This window comes from Fukomys damarensis, unplaced genomic scaffold (assembly GCF_012274545.1).
Source record: "Fukomys damarensis isolate Sample0158 unplaced genomic scaffold, DMR_v1.0_HiC HiC_scaffold_1, whole genome shotgun sequence".
NCBI classification, from domain to species: Eukaryota; Metazoa; Chordata; class Mammalia; order Rodentia; family Bathyergidae; genus Fukomys; species Fukomys damarensis.
The window spans coordinates 25,697,893-25,720,217 of NW_022900913.1; the positions used below are offsets into that span (position 1 = coordinate 25,697,893).

General features: G+C 34.5%; 1 long non-coding RNA gene across 2 annotated transcripts in view; it reads right to left on the reverse strand.

The window, feature by feature from the left end:
* Window positions 1-22,325, reverse strand: part of LOC104850676 — a 392,307-nt gene that overhangs the window by 209,655 nt on the left and 160,327 nt on the right. For both annotated transcript variants that reach the window (XR_004515225.1, XR_004515224.1), the window contains exon 3: window positions 8,714-8,812. This is a non-coding gene — a long non-coding RNA (uncharacterized LOC104850676). The remainder of the gene's footprint in view (window positions 1-8,713; window positions 8,813-22,325) is intronic.

The following is a 22,325-nucleotide window of genomic DNA, read 5'->3' on the forward strand; positions in this document are numbered from 1 at the left end:
CACAAGGCTATAATTAAAAAACTAGTTTTTTTTTTTTTTTTAAAGAAAAATGTTTTTAAAAAAACCCTCTGGGAATGAGTCTAGGATTGCCCACCTATGAAAAAAAGGCAGTTGTTACAGAGTGGGGAGCTGGCTAGAGGCCAAGCAACTAGAACTTCTATTTTCAAAATGACTTTTCAGATCAACTATCCCAGATGAGGTGTCCTATGTCTAGTCAAACCACAGCAATTTTCAAGGAGAAAGAAACAAAAATAAGGCAGGTGGCAAGAGCTTTATGCAACACAATAGTTAAATATAAACAAGAACAAGAAACCAGAATCAAGTTCTATCACTTGTTGATTTTACTATCTTAGACGTTAGACTACTTTGATGCCCCGTGGTTTACCTATTATAAAACAGGTAACGATAGCTCCAGCGCATTAGTTTTCTATTAGTGCCTAATGAATTACAAAAATTTATCAGTCTCTGTGGATACAAACTCAGTGGTATAAGACAACAAAACCTCACAGTTTCTTGGAGTAACATTTAGTTGATTTCACAGACTGAAATCAAACTGTTGGCCATATACATCTTCATTTGATGGCTTGATTAGTGAGAGATCTACCTAAGACAATAAGCTTCAAGGACTCATCGGGAAGATTAACTGCATCACAATAACTGTAATGCATTTAAGTGGCCAATGTGGGCGCTTTATTTTCCATAGGCTGTATTTCTTAAGCAGAAGTTGTGCCACACAATCATTGGGACTTGTACAATTGTTGTATTCCTGTGCAATAGGATGAGATTAATGTCAGACCTCCCTGTTCTATTCAGGCTTTTCTTCTTTATGCTACATTTCCAGTAACATTTACCCTAGGATGACCTTTATAGAAAATGTTTCCCCCTGCAGCTGTTTCTTCTGCTCCTAAACTAGCTATTTCAAATTAAACAGTACTTTCTCCTCTTCACCTTGAATGAACATATGCCAAATTCCTCAATGGGCCACTGTAGTGGGTGGGTTTTTCTTCATCTAGTCCCACTCCCCAAGGGTTGTGAGAGAAGACAGTCACATTATGTTATTCAGGCTATGGAATTTTTTGTATAAATCAGTGCAGATGTACAGCATGGGTTGGAAGCAGCTAGCCAACCACAGCCAAGAAGAGATAGTATGCAGAATAGCCACCTCTTCAGATTTCTAAAGCTACTTCTCCCCCTAACTGTAAATTACAATTTGAGCCTGTAGGTTGGTCCTGTCAGCTGAGCTGGTTCACTCTCATAAATATCCAAAACTCCCACAGTCAATTTGGAAAAGGAAATTCTTTTCTTTGATCTCATATCTAATTAGATTCAGGAGCATATTTTGCATTCTGAAGGTTGAAATGGATTACAGTGATGTACCAGATCTCTCTTTTGCACACATTTCAGCAGGATTTCTCTAAACAGAAAGTTAAAAATAATAATAATCAGTAATCCCTCTTCACTCAGCTTGTCTTCTCAGGAGGTCATGGAGAGGCTGGGGAGACATGCAGCACCAGTCCCTGGAAAGTTTGAAACTGCAGAGTTTCTAGGTATTATTTCCAGTGCCAATGGTGGAGAATTATGGATGAGGGGAAGAGGTGTGAGGAAATCTAGTCATGCCTATATGATGAGAAAGCGAAACCATGTACTACTAGTGTGTTTACTCTGTGTATTAGTTCAGTAGGACCACTTAATAAATTAGATAGTTTCAGCAACAGAAATTTATTTTTTCATACTTTGAAGACTAGAAGTTCAAAAACAAAGTATTAGCAAGGTTGGTTTTTTCTGAGCCCTGAGCTCTCTTTAGCTTGTTGGTTCTTTCTCTCTCTTTCCTCACTTGCACTTTCCTCTGTGCATGAATATTCTGGTGACTTCCCTCACTTTCTCCTTCTCCTAAGAAGACTTTTCCTCCTCTTCCTCCTGCTCCTCTGCGCCTTCCTTTTTCTTCTCTTTATTTATTAGTCCATGCTTCTGACACATAATGATTGCTTTCATTGTGGGTATTTATTACATGTACATGACGCAACTTAATTCTTTTTTTATTGAGTTTATTGGTACATTTTAGGTATACAGTACAGTTACTTAATTCTTTTAATTATTTTTTTACATCCCTTTCTTCTCCCCACTTCCCTCTTTCCTCCATCTCTTGGTCCGTTTTCCATTTGCAAAAGATCTCTCTCACTGTTTTATTTTGTCTATCTTTTGTTTTGCACTTTATTTATATTTTGGATTCCTCATATGAAAGAAACCATACAGTATTTAAGCATGCGTGTCTAATTTATTTCACTTAACATTATGTTTTCAAGCTATAGCCATTGTCCTACAAATTACTCAAATTTATCCTTATTTATAGCAGAGTAGTATTCCATTATGTATAAATGCCATATTTTCTTTATCTATTCGTCTGTTGATGGACACATAGGCAACTTCCAAGATTTAGCTATTGTGAATTGCACTGCTAAAAGAGTATGCATTTATCGCTGTAATATATTTTTAACTCTTTTGGGAAGATACCTTGTAAGGGAATAGTTAGTTCAAATGGAATTTCTATTTGTAGTTTTTTTAAAGAATCTCCATAAATGACAATGTGAAATAGGAAGAAAAGGGCTAAAGGTATAGGGGAAATGAGAAGGGTAGGGGAAAGGTAATAAGGGAAAAGGAAAAAAAATGAGAGAATGAAAAAATGGAAATAAAGTGTTTGTAAATGGGGAGGGGAGGAAGGGGTGAAGTCAGGGCAGGGGTACGGGGGGAAAAATGAGAACCAAGACCTGTCATGTAAAGGTACAAGATCCCAGTGATGAATGTAACTGCACTGTATACCTAAAATGTACCAATAAACTCAATGAGAAAAAAAAAAAAGAATCTCCATACTGATTTCCATAATTGTTGTAACCAGTTTACGTTCATTTACATAGTGGTCACACTAGTTTACATTCTGCCAACAATGTAGGAGTGTTCCTTTTTCACCTGCTTCACCAGCATTTAGTATTTGATTTCTTGATGACTTCCATTCTTTCTGGAGTGAGGTGAAATCTTAGTGTTGTTTTAATTTGCATTTCTCTAATGGCCAGCAATGTTGAATATTTACGTATTTATGGAAATAAGTATGGAGATTTCTCAAAAAACTAAAACTAAAAATTCTATTTTACTCAGCTATTTTCCTTTGTGGTATCTTCCCAAAAGAGTTAAGGAGATCATACTACAGTGATGTACACACACCAACGTTTATAGCCAGATGGCTTCCAACTTTCAATGTTACATTTCAAACAATCTCTAAGTAATATACACAGGTCATATTTCTTATCTTTATTTAATAGAGAAGGAGCTAAGGCTCTAAGATTCTCATAAGGAAATAACTTTATTTACAGAAGGACTAGAAGAAAAATCCAAGTCTTCTATCTCCCAGTTCAATATTAATTGAATACTTTATTAAAAAATCAAAAACTTTCCAGCAAAAATTTGATACTGCATTGTGGAGGGGTCTATTATAAGACAGAAGGAACACTATAGAAGGGATTTGTGGCTTCTACTCACTACATGCCAATAGCACTACACCAATTGTGACAAAGATATGTGTTCATTAGTTGGCAAATGTCTTCTAGGTAGCCCATTGTCCTGTTTGAGAACAGCTTCTGTAAATGCTGAAGAAAGAAAACATGAACTTCAAATTCATCTAGCTGCACCAAAGCTCCGCCAGCTGCTTTGTGTCTACAATGATCCTAGCTGGCCCAATTAAGTCCAAACAAAATGAGGCAAAGATCATAAAATGTTTAAAGGGGAGAATTTAATTGAACCTTGTTTTGTTGTGTCAGCTAGAAAGGGGAAAATCCACATCCAGGTGCTTGCTGAAGACCAAAAAAAAAAAAAACCCAAAAAACACCAAGCTCCACAGCCTCTAAAATAAGGCTTTATGAGGTGTGAAATTGTGAACTGACATTCCCTAGCTACAGTCCCTACCAAATAGTTTTATGTGGCTTATAACTGAAATGTTTAGTCTGAAGGAGTCAGGGAAGAAGTGAATCCTCATCAGCACTGAACCAAAGTCTTTCAAAGAGCTGAATCACCCTGCAACGTGAGTGTCAGCACATATTGGACCTTTGCCCAAAAAGAGGAAGTGAGGACCTTCATGGGTTTATTTTGAAGCTGACTATAAGGGAATGTAGTACATTTGTGGTTTCAAAACCTTGTGAAGTTCTTTTTACCCCTCCAAGGGCATTGTTTTTTAATTTATCTCTATGAGGTAGTTTTCTTAACCTAAAGTACTAAAGATAATTAGATTCCAAATATTTTTATCTCTGAACAGTTTAATGGGGCAAAATACCCTTGAATAGCCTTTATCCATACTCACAGAAGAGTTTTTGACTTTTGATGAAGCATCACCCTAAAGATTAGAAGGTTAAATGATAGAAACGAAACATATAGTCCAATAGTATACATTTCAAACTTTTGCTTATGTAAGAATTACTAAGAGGTAGACAGTATTGTAAATGCACATTTTAGGGTCCCACTATAAAATTTTCATTCAAAAGGAGTAAGGAGGGTCCAGGAATTTGTATTTTAACAATCCATCTACATTTTTAATCTGATTGCAAACAGACTCTGAACAGAAACACTGACCTAATCCAGCTTTGTCATTTCACAAGTGAGGAAATAGAGGTGCAGAGAAGTTACACCAATAGATTAGAAACATAGCCACAGTGAGAACCTAGTTATCTTGGTTCTTTTGTTCCATGTTGATTCTTTAGCCTTATCATGAAGTATTTTACCTATGCACCATAATATGATAATATCACATATCAAAATATGATGTCATTGCAGAATTGTATTTACACTTCAACAGAAATTGTGGGGAGTGACAAGGGCTATGATTTTCTTACTATTTAGTGTCAAGTAAGAACATAAAACATCATTTCATAGAAGAAAAGGAATTTAAGCCACATTAATAAAAAATAATCACAATTCTTTAAAAATTAGTCTTCTGAAAAACCTACTATTGCTTTCCACTTTGTTATGAACTATTATGAAGTTAAAAACAAAATAGCAGTAATATTTTGAACTGGTATTTGTGGCCCCAAAATGCCATTTGGTCATACTGAATAAATGACTTCATAAATGAATCTCACAAGCTATTACCACATTGCCCTTGTATAACCATTCCTCATGCCCAATTTATTTGTTTGTTTAATCAGATGTTTCCCAGCCTTATCTGATGATTCCTCAAAATGGTATTTTCTAGAAAACAAAGCTGGGGTTGGGAGAAGCTCACATTGTCTTTTTTTTTTTTAATTTAGAAACTATTCTGGTCAGTATTCTAGTCTCCTTGTTCCTGTTATTAGTCAAAGTATAAAGGAAAAATAATATGAGGAGGGATAGCAGCTGCTGTACACCACCAACCTTCTCTCTAAGCATTCTGCAGGAAAGAATGTGTACCCCCCGTTTTTTTATTTGAACAGCACCTGTTGGCTCTATGTTGTCTCAAATCACAGAGAAATAAGATGATTCTAATTTCTCATTATGTCAGTTTTGGTGAAAAAAGCATGAAGATAAATGAAGATGTTAGTGTTGATTATCTCTTACATGTGGAAGTTGCCATTGTCCACTGAGTAAAAAATGTAATAAGAAAAGCTGTTTTCAATTCATAAAGTTGTGGTTATTATTTCACATTTTTGTAGAAATAATAACTACCTAAATAATCAAAGTGATGACCATATTTGAAGTGGGGCCAAACAAATCAAATTCCTCAGCCAAAGGAGGCAGAGTCCAAATGCAGACCCAATCCAGTACCAACCCAAAAACTCAAAATAATCATGGTGGAGCTCAGTGTCTTTGCAAAGGAAGGCCTCCAGTAGGAAGAGTTGTTTCAAGGTGAAGAAGTGATCCCCTAAAGAATAATACAGTAATAGAAAACTGTTGCATAATCCTTGAAGCCCCAAAATGACTTCTCTGAAACAGCATTTTCTTTATGAAGCATTTCACCTTCTACCATCCCAGCAGAGAAAAAGCAAATTCACCCTAGGCTAATAAATTAGATGTCAAGTATTCATGTTTATAATAGGTCCAGATGTGCATGCATTGATTCCCTACATATAAAACCACTCTATTCTCTTTGGTTACTGAACTGAAAACTCCGAAAATGTCCTTACTTAAAGGTGAAATTAATGTCTTTCTCCTGAGACAAAAGAAAAAAAATTCTCTAAGAATTTCTAAGAATCTCTAAGAGATTCTTTGAAACTTTTAATAAATCAATCTAATAGTAAGAACCCTCTGTGCACAATATGATCAATCTAAAGCCACAAAGAAAATAGAAAAAATTTCCAGACAGGGCCAGGGCCCTTATCACAATTGCTTCCTGGCAGAAAGAGTAGGTAAACAAGCTCAGGACAAGGCCAATGAAAGGCTGTCTAGAGACCTCTTTCATGTTGCTCTAGGCTTCAAAATAGGAAGTAAACAGCTTTGAAATAGTTCTGAGAATTGCCCAGAGGAAGTGCTGCTTCCTTTCCCTGCACTTGCTAAGTTTGTTTATATTTCATTCTCCCAGGGCAGCCTTCTGCAAGCTGGCTGGGACCCCTGAACAAAGACAGTCTTTTCCCATCTATCTCTGACCTAATGCCACCAGGCTGACCCAGTGCATTCCCTCTCTTTCCTTACCAACAAAATGTGATAAGGAAATGAAAGCACAAGCAAACCCCACCAATTTCCATGTAACAGATCCCCAGAACAAACAAGCAAACCAATACCAGGCTTCATGGAAATCACTGACCATACTACGGAAGGAAATGGGCACTGAAGTTGAGTAGATTCCCATCACCACCCAAGCAGCGTCTCAGCATGACTGAACAACTTCATCAGGCTGCTCAGCAGTAACCAATAAACAGTTCTGGAGCTCATTAACTGTCCAGCCTAGTATTGGTTCCCACCAAAAAAAACATGTAAGCTTATTTTACAAGGAGCCTGGATTTGTGTTACCACCTATTGGGTGATTTTTAATACACCATCATCACTAGCCTGGCACCTGACACTTACATAAGGCTTTTTATGCATGTATGCCCACAGAGCATTAATATATTTGGCTGTCCAAGTCCTTCTGTGAGCCAAAGAAAGCTTGGGCATTCACTAAGTTGCCTCTGCTGGGCTTTGCACATCCTATTTCTAATTCATATAAAGGTGTTCTTAAACTATATTCTAGGTCATCAGAGTTTCATTTAACCTGAGCTCTTTGATGTGAAACATAAATGCTTTAAGAATGTAACTGCTAGGTCATAATTCTCCCAGAGAAATGGGCCAGTGGCTTAGGTACAATACACACCTCGATTTCTGTCTCAACCATCAATTTTCCAACACCTACAAAGTGTTTGCCATTGCAAATGGTTACAGAAAACCATAAATTTTTAAGACATTGATTATGATATCATTATTTCAGCATGAAGACAAATTGTTTGAGGTTAAACTTTTTAGTTTCTTTTCTAGCCCAGTGAATCATTCTTTAACAAGAATTACCAAAGGATTAACCTGTAGAATGGACTGAGACTATCATCTCTTCAGGGGTCTTTTAAGGCAGCAATGGAAAGAGCATTTCCATTGCTTTCAATAGCATATTCATGATCTGACAGTATCTGGGGTATTAACTTTACAGTGTTGCTCGTATAAGTATTGTTTTTCTTTGGCTTTATAGTGCACTAATCACATCTAACATTGCATTATGGAAGTCATTGTTTGTATTTGTGGAGAAAATTTTAGCTGAAGTGTATGCAGAGGTATTTATATTGTAGTTTGGTTGGAGAAGCAAAATCATAGGCTAAATAAGTTTGAATTTCATCTATGTTGCTAAGTGGTGGAACAAAATTCATTTGGACAGAATATTTTATTTCCCACATTGAACTTCTAAGAATTTATTCTTTTCTACACACTGCATTAACAGAAAAATATAGGAGCCCTCCAGTAAATATTGGAGGAAAGCGAGCTGACTGAGAGTTAAAAGATTGAACAGAACCAAGGGTCCCTAACAAGAGAACCACCTTGAGGGACTACCTGCCTCAGGTTCTCCAAACTACTACAAGTGAGCAATGGCTTAGAGATATGGCTGAGAAAGAAAATGACAATTCATAGGTCAGAGAGACGAATATATATTATCAGTCTACAAGCTACAGCCCTTGGACTTCAGCTTTATACTCCACCTTTTCAAGTGTTTCCTACTTTTTGTCTCTGTCAATAAGATAAACCTCATTCCCACTGTTCAGAGCACAACCAAGGTAACAGGAATATGGAAATGAAATAGGATTTTTTTTAACAGGTGATATAAGGATTAAGAAACAAAAAAGGGACTATAAAGTAATACAATGATTAACCACAGCAAGAAGCTGCCACCACCTCAAGCTGGAAGGTCATGTATACAATTATAACTAATTAGCTGGACTGACTCACTATTGCCTATTCCCAATAATATAAGTGGCATTCAGGAAGTGATATTTGTTTTTATCACATATCATCTCTCCTTATCATATTCTATCGATGAGTACTTCACTGCTTGAAGAAGAAGAGGAGTTTGGGTAGTGATTATTTTATGAAGTGATGACAGTAGTTTATCCTCTATTTAAAAAAAAATCTGTGAAAGCATAGTACATAATACCCCCCAGAAGGATGCTGTAGCTATCAACATCAATTATTGCTTCCTCAAGCTCTAATAAAACAAACTGAAGAAATGAAATGTGGCACATACCTTCATTTACATCCAATCAGTCAAAATCACAGTTATTTATCTTCAAATTTTCCTGCTGGTGCTTTTGAATTTCAGACTATTACTGCCATATTTTTTCACCTTGGAAAGGAATAATGTATTTTAGTCTCTAAATTAACATTGCTGGCTCTTCTTCCAATTTGCTGTAACACCATACCAAGAGTGATTACTCTGTGTCATTAACAGCTCTATTGGGCCTGTAAATGCAACAGATATATCAATCAACACTCAGTAAGTATGTCAACAGTCAGATCTATTAAACCAGGTGCTGAAAAGTCAAGACACAGTTTAGCATTTAATTTTAGCATGTAAGTTGCAATGCAATTGAACAGCATGCTGTTTACAACTGGATTCCAGTAAATCCAACTGGGATTTCTGCATGGTCTCCACCCTGGAAAACCAGCTTGAATTGTTGTACTCAGGCCAGATTCCAAGAGACATCATAATTAGATCCCAGAAGGATACATTGCAATCGGCGGATGTCACCTACTGTTGGGGGGAAAGGTTGGCCAACGCAATGCTCACATTCATACAGTTATCCAGTTAATTACATAAAGTGAATGGAGTCATTATAATCATGACTAAGTTCACACTAGGATGAGGTTAACCATGAAACAAAAAACTGTGTTTTGAGAAAGGACAGTTCTGAGGCAGACTCTATCTGTACATCCCATGCCTCATTTCCTTCTGTAACACTCAAATGAATGTACACTGAAATAAGTTTTCAGCAGATTTCAAGTCATAATGGAAACAATGATCATTGTAGGACATGACACATTTAGATCATGACCACTGTGTCTCCCTTTATCTCTTAATAAACTTACTGAAAGACTATTCATGGACATTCAATTATACTCATATGCACTTTAGTTCAAGAATAAACAAACCTGTGACTTTTAAATATATGTTCTCAACGGGATTCTTGCAGCAAAATTATGAAGTACAAGAAGCATTCAAGGTTGTGGGTAGGAATGAGGGCAAGAAGGTCATGATTATTATGTTCCTGCTGCATTGAGCTTTGTGCCAGATGTTTTTGTTGTTATTGTTTTTTTTATTTGTTCTAATCCATTATTTTATTAAATTTTTCAGTCAGCTAATAAAAAATATTTACTGCATGCCTGTTATGTTCTAGATCCTGTAAAATTACAAACACTTTAGAAATTCTTGGCAATATTTTTTTAATCAGTAGATAAAAGTAAGCTCATAGTCTTCAATATGAATTTATTTTTCCAATATTTTTGTTAAACAGGATTTTGTCTATAAATATGATAAAATCTAATGTTATTTCATTAAACTTGAAAGTAACTCAGATTTTATTTTGTTAGGCAAAAATTCAAAATTCTTTACATCATGGACACTATAACCTTTATATTTGATCTTCACTTGTTTTCATTATACAATTGAAACTATCATTGCATTTCATATAAATATTGTGTAATTTATATAAGCATATGATAAATCCTTATAAATTCTCTAGCTTTTGAGAGAAAAAAATGGCACCTTTTTATGCACAATACATTGGAGCATAACAAGAAAGCAATACAATTTTTCTCTCTAGGAAATGACAGTTGTGGAATGTTTAACCTGAAAATTTCATTCAATAAAGTTTAATCACATTTTGATGATGCTAAAAGCATTTCAGCTAACACTTTAAGGAATCCTATAGTAAGTACTTGAAAAAATTGTTTAAATATAAAACAAGGAAGTACCTACCAATCAACAGGAATTATTGACCACTAAAAAGCCAGAAAACTAAGATAAAATCTTTGTGTAGAGCAACCTAATGCGAAAACCAAGGTAAGGGATGCAGTAAGCTGCATTTTAAACTTTGGTGCAAATTTTTTAATATGTATGAAAATTATTTAATTGTAATTAAAAGCATGTTCAGTAATATGTTAAATATATACTTATTTTATCCTACCAGTTTATCAACTGTCTCAATGTGATCAGCACATTCATTAATTTCTATATTTCTCCATAAAATCTAGCACAGATCTGGGAAAATCTAACTACCTAATAATTATGTGGTAAGGAAATAGTAGCTGCTTTTTTATTTTTTTGGAAAAGAAGGGCAATCTGATTTTAATATTTAATAATTTATATACCCAATAAAATACATACTTATTTTTTAAGGAAAAATACATTCACCACAATATGGATAAAGAACTTTCTACATTTCTTCCAGAAACAATTGCCTTTGAGAAAAAAAGATGAGAGATAGTTGTAATTTGCCAACATTATTACACAACTGGAACTGAGACTATATATAATGTTGTTATTACAAATTATTATTAGCATTGACCAAAATATTAAGAATACCACCAGTTTAAATTGATATGTTTTCAAAAACTACATAGATATAACTTCATTCTCATTTTCAATGCTATTATAAAATTGGGAAGACTACATTATTCTTTTTTTTATTGTTCTTATTTAACTGGAGCACAAATAACATTTCAAGGTCTTGAGGTTGTTTGAAAAGAACCCCTCAATTCCAGTCCTAGATTTTATTTCTTTGTTCCTAGTCAAGTAAGCCTTTGCTCTAATGCCACAATAGTAACAATCCTTCCATCTCCGAGGGATGTACTTGCATTTGTTCAATGCATCTTATCCTTGACATAAATCTAATTAAGATACAGGATTGAATTACTCTATGTATAACTAACTGAGTAAAGAGGCTAATATTCAGCTTAATGAAACTACCTTCTTATTTTACTGTAATCCCAAAAGTATGTACGTGGTTTATAACAGAATAAAAATAGCATTTCTTTCAAACTCATCAAAATTTTGAATACCAAGTTTTGTCATGACACCATGACAAATGAACTTTTTCCAGAATTGTAGTTGATAAATTGCTGTAACAGGAAATATGAGAGTTTCTTATTTCTGATTCCCAGAAATAGTATATCAAAGCCTACACTTCCTTCTAATCATACAGCACAACAAATAGGTTACAACTTTAGAAGTCTCTTGATGAAAAAGGCTTAAGTTATTTTGAGAACTTTTACCCTTACTTCTCAGAGGTTTTGTTTTATTGTGCCCTTTGCAATGAATTCTTTTTTAAAGCAACTTTAATCTGCTTCATCATATGCATTCCCAGTCCTTCCTCTCTATAATAGCCCAGATTTAATAGGGGGACATTTTCAAGTAAAAATGGTTAGACCCAGTATATAAAGCTTTACTACTTTAAATGACATTGTAAAAAATATTTTTCATGTTCTTTTAATGTTCATGCCTACCAAACACAGTATAACCCACAGGAAAACTCAACCAGTAAAACTTTCAGAATCAATATTTAAAAAAAAAAATTGATGCTAAATGTAGTGTACGCTCCTCTTCTTAGTTAATCTGATTTTATTGTGTTTTATTTATTTTCATGGATTCAACCAGATAATTTATTTGAATCTTCCCAAAGTGCATCTTCGTATGATTCTATTAATAGACTGGAAAAAATGACAAAATATGACAAGATGGAATGAACTCTAGTGGAAAAATTTCATAGGAAGGCAGGAATCAATGAAATGTGAATGCATTTCAAAACGTTCCATTTTCTGCTCTCCAGGTGTCAGATGACCTCCTAGTATCTACAGACCATTAAATTGATCTCCCGGACTTAACCCAGTGTGATGGGCTGTATTGATGCATCTGGCTGAAAAGATTAAAGATGAGGGGTAAATTAAATTGTTTCTTTTTGTTCTCCTTTAATCATATTTTTAAATTAAATTTAAGAATTTATAAAATCTCCTCCTTATAAACAAATTTTAAAAATTCTATGAAATTTATTATTAATTCTTTTAAAATTTTTGAGCAAAGTAAAATATGGTGCGTAGTCACCAGCATTTCTTCATTCAGCGTATTTATTGAAAAATCAACTAAAGTTGAAAACATTTACTAAAGCCTTTTTCACAAGTTAAAACTTAATTTCTACATATTAAATTGTTCAGAAGACTAATGAATCAAGTTAGACCATGAGTGTACTTTGTAAATCACAGCAGATCTAGAAGCTGATAAATGAATAAAGTATTATGCAATGTTTTAGCCATTTAATTTTTTCACTAATACTTTTACTCTTTGTAATCATAAAGTATATTCAGGGGACTGTTTAAGGTGTTGAGAGTACAAAAATGACCAAAACACTTTATATTTACAAATCTAAGTTTAAAGATAAGTTCCTTTTAAAAGTAGCCAACAGTAGATGCAACTCTTACCAATAATAATGCCTTTTCAAATAAATCCATTTTAAAAGATGTCACAGACTCTTGGTATTAAGAGTGTACGGACCTTGTAGTACAATAACTAATTCAAGGGTTTATAACTTTAAATGGAAAATCCAGAAATATTTTTACATGAACTTTAACTAAACTCATAAAAATCTTTATTTTTGATAATTTTGAAAACCTAAAAAGTAGCAGCATCAAGGAGATTAAAACATAGCACAGTTAAATAAACATTTGGGGAAGAAACAGAAAACAGAAAATGAGCCCAGTAAGTAGTGAACTACTTCTACAATGAATCTCATTTCATTAGTGAGAAGTTAAAACTTGAAAATCCCCTTTTCCAGAAAGCTAAAAGTGACTTTCCACACAACATTTTAAGTTGTGCTCAACAGGTAAAGTGGTCATGATTTCATTCAAGTGACAAAAAAGAAAATGCACAAAATGATGTTAAAGAAAACGCATTTTAAAGAATATTTATTTTATACTTAAAACTAAGGGGGAAGCTTAGTGTGGAGATGCACACCTGTAATCCCAATACTCTGGGAAGCTGAGGCAGGATGATCGCCAGCAAGTTCAGCTTGAACAGCTTAGCAGTTTAGCTAGACTTTGTCTCAAATTTTAAAAATGGCTGGGATATAGCTCAGAATGAAGTCCCTGGGTTCATCCTCCATACAGAGATAGGGGAATGAGGTAGACAGACATAGAGAGAGACAGAGAGAAAGGACTACTTTTTTTTGGAGGGGGAAGCTGGGGTTTGAACTCTGAGTCTTTTTTTTCTCATTGATTTTACTGGTACATGTTAGGTACACAGTGCAATTACATTCATCATTGGAATCTTGTACCTTTACATGACAGGTCTTGGTTGTCATTTTTTTCCCCTTATCCCTACCCTCCCTTCACCCCCTTCTACCCTCCCCATTTACAAACACTTTATTTCCATTTTTTCATTTTCTCCTATTTTTTTCTTTTCCCTTATTACCTTTCCCCTACCCTTCCTACTTTCCCTTCACCTTTAGCCCTTTCCTTCCTATTTTACATTGTCAATTATCTCATTAGGATCTTATGTACTATTACAGTTTATTCACATCAGAGAAACTATTCAGTATTTACACATGTGTGACTTATTTATTTCACTTAGGAGTATATCCTCACTATGTATCCATTTTCCTATGAATGAATCTAATTTCTCATTCTTTATGGCTGAGTAGTATTCCATTTTATAGAAAAACCACATCTTCTTTATCCAGTTTCCAACTGATGGGCAAATGGGCTGTTTCCATTGAACCCTGGGTCTTTTAAATGCTAAGCATATACACACCCAGCCTACTCATTCATTAAAAATAAAGTACAGTTTAGTCAAGTGGGTAAATTTAAGTATACAAAATGATGAGTATTTACTTATGCATATATCCATGAAACACCAGACAAATAAAATTATACAACATTATCAGCAGCACTCCTGAAAACTTTTATACCTATCTCCAAGTAGAAAGGATATATCTGAGTGTTCTACAAATCAACTCCTTTTTTTATGAGAATCTAATTTCTCATTCTTTATGGCTGAGTAGTATTCCATTTTATAGAAAAACCACATCTTCTTTATCCAGTTTCCAACTGATGGGCAAATGGGCTGTTTCCATTGAACCCTGGGTCTTTTAAATGCTAAGCATATACACACCCAGCCTACTCATTTATTAAAAATAAAGTACAGTTTAGTCAAGTGGGTAAATTTAAGTATACAAAATGATGAGTATTTACTTATGCATATATCCATGAAACACCAGACAAATAAAATTATACAACATTATCAGCAGCACTCCTGAAAACTTTTATACCTATCTCCAAGTAGAAAGGATATATCTGAGTGTTCTACAAATCAACTCCTTTTTTAAATTAAGAAAGTTATAAAGTCAATGTACAAATAACTTGGTCTCTATCCAAGTTTTATGAGAAACTATAATGTGATAAACTCCACTTGACCTCTTCCAAGAATGAAAGAAATGATTAATTCTATAATTTATGACACTACACTAAGTACTTGCTACTCTCTGTCTGCTAAGCATAGTGGCAATTAAAACAGATTGGTTAGCTAGAAGAAAACTTTTTAAAATGTGAGGTTAAAGCTAATTTTTAAAGAAAACAGGAGTTAGGCAGAAAATGCTAAAGGTGGGGTGATGCATGGAAGGGGGAATATTTACAAAAGAAAATAACTCCATGTGTAAGAGTACAGAGGCAGAGAATAGCACAACACGTTTAGGGAACTCTATTTGCATGGACAAAGGATTAAGATAAGCTGCAGAGGCAAGAAAGAAACCATTGATGAGGACTGTGTTAAAGTAAAAATTAAACTTAATCCTAAGCATTAATAAGGACTCATGGCTTGAGCCCAGGCAGTCAAAGGGAAATGATATTATCAGATACGTATTTCAAGAAAGATCATATGGAGAGCTGGTCAATTACTATGGAAGTTGGAGGGCTGCAGACAAAGACAAGAGGCGACTGCAGTAATTTGGCCAAGGTGAAGAGGATTCTGTGGATTTGGTCAGCCAGTGATGCGGTCATAAGAATGAGGGAAGTAACTAGAATGATGGTTAAGAGGCAGAATCTGCAGGCCATACAGACTGACTGGAGGGTTAGCTAGTTGCTACTGGGGGCTCCGTACTAAGATAAGACACACCTTTCCTTATCTTTAGAAGAATGACAGTGAGTTCAATTTTAGACATGGCACATCCCAAGTGCCATTTTGATATCAAGTGAGATGACTTGAAGGCATGTGGCTAAAAACAGCTAAGATTTATCCAGCACCTACCATGTACTTTTTAGAGAATCACGCTAAATAAAACAGGCAGGGATTTATGAATTCAGCTGTTGGGCCCATTAAGAGGCATTTTAACAATACCTGCGAGGATTATGACTTTGGGAAACCACACTTTGAGAGGCTACTATGCTTGATATCTCCAGAATAAGAACAGGGCCAAGGAGATTGTTTGCCACATTCCTTCAAAATGAACGGGTCTGGAATTCACTTACATTTGGCAAAATGTAGTTTTCTGTTTCTAAGAACTAAGAAAAAACTGAAGATAGAAATTCCAGTTAAGACACTATGTGAAGGTACAAGATCCTAATGATGAATGTAAATGTACTGTATTCCTAAAAGGTAACAATAAAAATTTTTAAAAGACTCATAAATTAATGAATGACCTAGAAGGAGTACTAGCAAATGAGAAAGCTTCTGTTTTATTATTCATTACATTTCAGTTTTGCCTAGGAAAAAAGACAAATACATAGAAAATTTAAATGGAGATATATTACTAGGACAACAGACATCTTATTGGTGTGAACAGCTATACTACTGTATGAATTATGAATTGAGACTTTGTCTAACATTAGATAGTAGGCTTCTCAAAAATAAAGATTATGTAAAGAACTAAAAAATCAAGCCCCAAATATAAAGACCCAATTACAAAATGGGTATCTGAAGTGAACAGACATTTCTCAGATAAAAAAGTAAAAGCAGCAAATAAACATATGAAAAAATGTTCCACGTCACTGGTCATTTGAGAGATGCAGATGAAAATAACACTGAGATTCCACCTCACCCCAGTAAGAATGGCTGCTATCGAGAAATCAATAACAAGTGCTGGCAGGGTTGTGGGGAGAAAGGAACTCTTCTTCATTGTTGGTAGGAGTACAGAGCGGTACAACCATTGTGGAAATCAATATGAAGATACCTCACACAATTAGGATTAGAGGTCCCATTTGACCCAGCTATTCTTCTGCTGGGCATCTCCCAAAAGAAGTAAAAGCATCATAGCACCCATATTTATAGCAGCACAGTATGTAATAGCTAAAACTTGGAAACAGCCCATTTGCCCATCAACTGGAGACTGGATAAAGAAGATGTGGGTTTTTTATAAGAGGAAGTACTACTCAGCCATAAATGATGAGAAACTAGAGACATTTATAGTTAAATGGATGCACATTTAGACCATACACTTAAGTGAAATCAATAAGACACACATGTGTAAATACTGAATAGTTTCTCTGGTATGAAAAACTAAAATGTAAATAAGGATCAAAATGTATAATTGATATTGTGTAATAGGAAGAAAACGTCTAAAAGAATATGGGAAGTGTGAGGGGTAGGGGAAAGGTAAGAAGGCAAAAGAAAAAAATATAAGAAAAGGAAAAACATGGAAACAATATCTTTTTAAACAGGGAAGGGTGAGGACTGGGGATTTAGCTCAGTGGTTCGGTGGCCTGCCTCACAAGCACAAGGACCCGAGTTCAATCCCCGGTACCACACACACACACACACACACACACACATACAATAAATAAATAAATAAACAAACAAACAGGGAAGGGTGGAAGGGGTGAAAGGAGGGTTGGGGAATGGGGAAAAGAGAATAAAAATACATCATGTAAAGGTGCAAGATCTCAATGAATGTATAGCCCCAAATATAAAGACCCAATTACAAAACGGGTATCTGAAGTGAACAGACATTTCTCAGATAAAAAAGTAAAAGCAGCAAATAAACATATGAAAAAATGTTCCACGTCACTGGTCATTTGAGAGATGCAGATGAAAATAACACTGAGATTCCACCTCACCCCAGTAAGAATGGCTGCTATCGAGAAATCAATAACAAGTGCTGGCAGGGTTGTGGGGAGAAAGGAACTCTTCTTCATTGTTGGTAGGAGTACAGAGCGGTACAACCATTGTGGAAATCAATATGAAGATACCTCACACAATTAGGATTAGAGGTCCCATTTGACCCAGCTATTCTTCTGCTGGGCATCTCCCAAAAGAAGTAAAAGCATCATAGCACCCATATTTATAGCAGCACAGTATGTAATAGCTAAAACTTGGAAACAGCCCATTTGCCCATCAACTGGAGACTGGATAAAGAAGATGTGGGTTTTTTATAAGAGGAAGTACTACTCAGCCATAAATGATGAGAAACTAGAGACATTTATAGTTAAATGGATGCACATTTAGACCATACACTTAAGTGAAATCAATAAGACACACATGTGTAAATACTGAATAGTTTCTCTGGTATGAAAAACTAAAATGTAAATAAGGATCAAAATGTATAATTGATATTGTGTAATAGGAAGAAAACGTCTAAAAGAATATGGGAAGTGTGAGGGGTAGGGGAAAGGTAAGAAGGCAAAAGAAAAAAATATAAGAAAAGGAAAAACATGGAAACAATATCTTTTTAAACAGGGAAGGGTGAGGACTGGGGATTTAGCTCAGTGGTTCGGTGGCCTGCCTCACAAGCACAAGGACCCGAGTTCAATCCCTGGTACCACACACACACACACACACACACACATACAATAAATAAATAAATAAACAAACAAACAGGGAAGGGTGGAAGGGGTGAAAGGAGGGTTGGGGAATGGGGAAAAGAGAATAAAAATACATCATGTAAAGGTGCAAGATCTCAATGAATGTAACTGTACTGTATACCTAAAATGTGCCAATAAACTAAAAATAAATGTAAAAATAAAGACTACTATATCACATATACTATGAACATCTTTAAAGGTGTTTTATACATTCATACTTCATTTTATGTAATTTATTTTTCCTGATGATCTTGAAAAAAATTTACTTTAAAATGCCCAGTAGGATCATCCACTTAAGGGAAAAATTTCCTTGTTGTCCCAAGGATAAAAACAGAATGTGTTATCAATATATCTCTCTAGATTTATCTGATTTTAAAATTTGCCTTAATGTAGAATAGATTTCTTTAAAGTACTACTTTAATGTAGAATAGATTTTGTTAAAGTACTAGTTTCCTATTATTGATATTAATTAATGTCTATTAATAGACACATTTATCAATGTTAATGTAAATTTTAATTGAGTCAGAGGTCAGGTTCAATAAGTTTTCAGGCTATAAATTAGCATTCTTGTCTTTTAAATAATACTTTAGCTACATGTGAGTATCGTTTAAATCAAAGTTATTGTATCAAAGGGAATTCACATTCCCTGAAAATGACCCTGACTGTGTCACTGTAGAGCTTAAAATTCATCCAAGGTTTCTCCTGGCTCAGAACACCAAGTTCCAGCTTGGACAGGATCTCATTTTTCCTCACTCTCTAGCTTCCTCTCTTACCTCCTCTGTTTTAGTTTTAGGGTAGCTTCCCATGTTTCTGGCTCTTGATCTTGTGGCATTGCCACCTGATCTGCCTATAAAACGAAAGCCCCGCCAGCCTCTTGCATTACCACGATCCCGTCTTTATCTCAGGGAAAACAACCCATCTGGCATTTCATCTGGGATGCATTCCCTACTCTTAAAGTCTATCTAATGAACCCTTGTTTTTAATAAGCTGTACTTATCAACTTATTATATACAATGAATATTTGTCTTTTTAAAATGTTTTTCATACCAGACTAAGAGGTATCTGAGAAAAAGAACTAGGCTTTAAGTCTTGAATCAAAAGTACTGAGATCAGTGGCTAGCAACAGACTCTTACTAAACTTTTTAGGAAGAAAGGAAGGGAGGAAGGGCCAGGCAAAAGAAAAAAAGAGGGAAAGAGATAGGGAAGAGTGTTGGAGGTGATATTTTGTTGTTAACTAGCGCATAATTACTACAAATTTATGGATATAAGGTGATATTTTTACATTACACATTGTATAATGATTAAAGCAGAGTGAGCAGCATATCCATTATCTCAAGTATTTATTCATGTTTTGTAGTGAAACACTCAAAATTCTATGTTCTAGCTATTCTAAAATATACAATACAGTATTATTTATCATATTACTGATCACACTAATTGAGCTGTAGTGGCTCTCTTGATGACCTCAATAGATATAAAACATTTACCTTTCCCAGTGATTTTGACTTTGGAGAAGAGCCACAAGTTACAAAGTTCTAGATCCAGTGAGAGAGGGAAAAGAGGACACACAATGATTTTTTAAATTTAATTTCATTGGTACATTTTAGGTATAGAATATAATGACATTCATCATTGGAAATTTGTACCTTTATGTAAGCTACCTTGATTCTTGTCTTTTTTCCCATTCCCCTGCCCTTTACCCCCTCCCTTTTCACTCCTCAACCCCCCTATCCTACCCTGTTTACAAATACTCTGTTTCAATTTTTTCCTTTTCTCATATTTTTCCTTTCCTTTCTTTCCTTTCCCCTTCCCCTCCCAGTTCCCCTTCCTCTTTGCTCCTTTTCTTTCTGTATCACATTATCTATTATACATTTTAGTCCTTATTTACACTTTTAGTTTCACACACCAGAGAAACTATTTGGTATTTATGCATGTGTCTATTTATTTTACTCAAGAGTATCACCTCCATGCGCATTCATTTATCTATAAATGCTTCTAATTTCTCATTCTTATGGCTGAATACTACTCCATTTTATTTTTTAAAAACCTACACATTTTCTTTATCCAGTCTCCAGTTGATGGGCAATTAGGCTGTTCCCAACTTTTAGCTATTACAGACTGCTTCTATAAACATGGGTGCATATATATTGCTGTGGTATGATTCTTTTAATTCTTTTGGGAAAATAAATACCCAGCAGGGGAATAGCTAGGTCAAATCAGTGGTGTGGACCAGAGCAGCACAATGATGTTTTTATGACCCCGCCTTTCTGTTAGATGGCACTCAGCAGCAATATTCACTGTATTTTTGTCATACTTTGTAAAGACAACCAGGAAAGAGGACTTTCCAGAACCGCTTCAGAAAGTGACAAGAGCAATGGGCTAAGTGTACTCGAAGAAAAGGGGGTAATTTTAAGGGGGATTAATGGCAATGCTTTTACTGTAATAATTTTTAAAAACTCAAGCAGTCACTATATATTTTGATCATCCATTTATAGTGGTAGTTCATGATAGCTGACTGGGCAAGGATTTGTGAAAAAGAACTCAGAAGTGCAGGAAATAAGAACAAAAACACATGGGATTACATCAAGCTATAAAGTTTCTGAACACCACGAGAAATAGTTGAGCAAGAGGTAAGTTACTGAATAGGAGAAAATACTTGCAAACTGCACATCTAATAAGAGGTTAATATCTAAAAAATGTAAGGAACTCCCCATACAAACTCAATAGCAAACAACAACAACAACAAACACCTGATATGAAAGTAGGTAAAAGAGTTGAATAGATGTTTCTCAAAAGAGGATATACAAATGGCTAATAGGTATATGAAAAAATGCTCAACCTTGCTAATGAGCAGAGATTCAAATGCAAATGGAAGCCATAATAGGTATGGCTTCACCCCAGTAAGGGGAATTCTTGTATGCTGTTGGTGGAAATATAAACTAGCACTCCCATTATGGAAAACAGTATCAAAATTTTTCAATAAGTGAAAAATAAATATATTTAAAAAATAAAACTACCTTTTGATTCAGCAGTCTCACTATCAGATACATATACTCAAAAATATAAAATTAGTATGTTAGAGAACATCTGGATTCTCATTTATTGCAGCACTATTCACAATAGACAACATATGGAATCAACATAAATGTCCATTAACAAATGAACACATAAAGAAAATGTTGTACATACATAAAGTAGAAGATTAGTCATCCATAAAAATAAAATCTTTTATTTTTGTTGTATATAAAAACCAACTAAAAGTTAAATAAAAACTTAAATATAAGACATGAGACTATGACACTCATAGAAGAAACTATAGTAAGATTGAAAAATATGAGTTTAAATTTTTAAGTTTATTGTAGTGAAAGACATTTTGCCATTAATTCCCTCAAAATATTTTCCATCAGTGGATATTATAGTAATTAAAATGAGCAGTGTGAAGAAAGACAAATGCCTCATGATCTCACCTATGTTTGGAATATGAAAAAGTGGATTCCATAGAAGGTGTAAAACAGTGGTTATCAAAGGTAGGAGAAAGCAGAGAAGGCACAAAAAAGAGTGGGAAGGTTGATCAATAGTTATTACATTACAGTGAGGAAGAATAAACTCTGATGTTCCACTGCACAGTAATAGAGTAGTTGTACATTCCGAACATTGACAATTCTTCTCACAAAACAAGCAGGACTTAAACAACTAGTCTAAATTGATACCAATTAATTTGCAATTCTAAAAGGAGATGACAAAAGAAAAGGAGATGGCATTAGTTGCTTTGGAAATAAACTGTTTTATATTATGAAGTTCTCTTCTTATAAATAGTGGTAATTTTTTTTTCTCATTGAGTTTATTGGTACATTTTAGGTATGGTATGAATAGTGGTAATGTAAGAGTCATATATTAGATGCTACTTTAACCTCTATGTGTTTCAATTAAGGTAAATAAAACCCTAAATCTTAGCAAAAGTAGAAAAGATAAAAATAACAAAGGTTTAAGTTTAGTTAACAAAAAAGACCTAATTATTA